A 1,805-nucleotide genomic window follows, 5' to 3' on the forward strand; every position below is an offset into this window, starting at 1 on the left:
AAGTATTTTATCTTCTATTCATTCCAATAGCATTTTGAATTAAGGAAACCAGTCGAATTGTTAAAAATATTTGTTTTATATATCAATATTTTAGATAATTCATTCACTTTCGGTTTAAATTCGAACAATATTTTTGATTTAATTTTGAATTTTGCTTATATTTTGAATTAATTTTGAATTTTGCTTATATTTTGAATTAATTTTGAATCTTACTTTTATTTTGATTTAATTTTGAATTTTACTAATATTTTGATGTAATTTTGGGCTTTTCTACTTTACAATTGTTTTATTGTCACTAGCATTATTTTGAAAGTTATTATCAGTGTCATTTTTTTCAATCTATAATTTCAGAGTGGAACTGTTTTAAAACTAATTTGTGCATTTTGAGATATAGTTTTAAAGAATTGGTTTTAAATTTCCCAAAGATTAATTTTTAATTTCGAGTTTGAAGCGAAACTAATCTAATTTGGCATTTAATTGAATACGCCAAAGCATAGAGAATTTTAGATACATTTCAAAATTAATACAGTTCTTTGATATGGCACCAGGTCCCTTTTTCTCTCAAAATGGCTTTCTTACTAAAAGGCAAGAAAGAAGATTTAATTGCTCTCGCGAAACAATTCGGCGTATCTGTTGAATCCGACTTGACGAAACCCAAAATTAAAGATCTGATTTTGAAAAGCGAAGATTATGATGAGGAAGATGCCAAAGCGATGTTAGATAGTATCATTGAGGACAGACATCTAGCAGAAGTAGAAAAACAAAACGAAAGAGAAGAGCGATTGCGGAAGGAGGAACGTGAGCACGAATTTGAGAAGTTGAGAATCCAAGCTCAAAGAAATGTTGGTCATGAAAACTCGGCAGATACTTCAATAACGAATAAGGCTTCGCAAGAGATGTTCCACCGATTCAACATGAAAGATGACATAAGTTTAAATTTAACGCTATTTGAGTACCATGCCAATTTGGCGTTATTGCCAAAAGAGCAATGGGTCCAGAAGCTACTAGGATTAATTCCTCTGGAGATTGCTCATTTAATTGCTCGAGAACCTGAGGAAAAATCGAACGATTACGAACATGTGAAGAATCTGTTGTTACAGAGATTCAAGTTATCACCGGAGAAGTTTCGACAGTTGTTTGTTTCACATCAAAAAGCTCCTGAGAAAACATGGCAAGATTTCTATCATGAATTCCAGACTTATTTTGATGGATGGGTAACAGGGCTGAAAATAGACACCTACGAGAAGTTACGTGAACTTATTATCGCTGACCAGATGAAAAGGAAGGCACCACCAGAGTTACAGAATCACTTTCTTGATGAGTGGTCATCCATAAATTCACCTGCTGATGTGGCGAGAAAATTCGAGCACTATGACGATGTCAGGAGGACACTGAAACCAAAAGCATCGGATCTTTTCTTCAGAAGGAAAGATGAAGTTCAAGGAGCAAATAAATTTCAGAATTACCCACGAAGACCAGGGAATTTCCGGGATGGAAATAACAAGTTCGAGAAGAGACCTTTGCAACTAAATAGAAACTCATGCGTCGAGAAGAATAAACCATGGAGACCTGTGAATTGTTGTTACTGCCAGACACTAGGACATTTTGGCGTAGATTGTCCACGACGACCCAAAAATACGAAAAGTAATAAGCCTTTGGCACCTATTGTACAAGTTTGCTCTGAACTTTCACGAGAGAAAATGAGAACAAGAAAAGTAACTTTAAGAAGCAAAACTTTCTATGCATTAATCGACACTGGTAGTTCAGTCACACTCCTCCGAGAAGATATTTGCAAACAAATCATT

Source organism: Argiope bruennichi, chromosome 8 (assembly GCF_947563725.1).
Source record: "Argiope bruennichi chromosome 8, qqArgBrue1.1, whole genome shotgun sequence".
Lineage (NCBI taxonomy): Eukaryota > Metazoa > Arthropoda > Arachnida > Araneae > Araneidae > Argiope > Argiope bruennichi.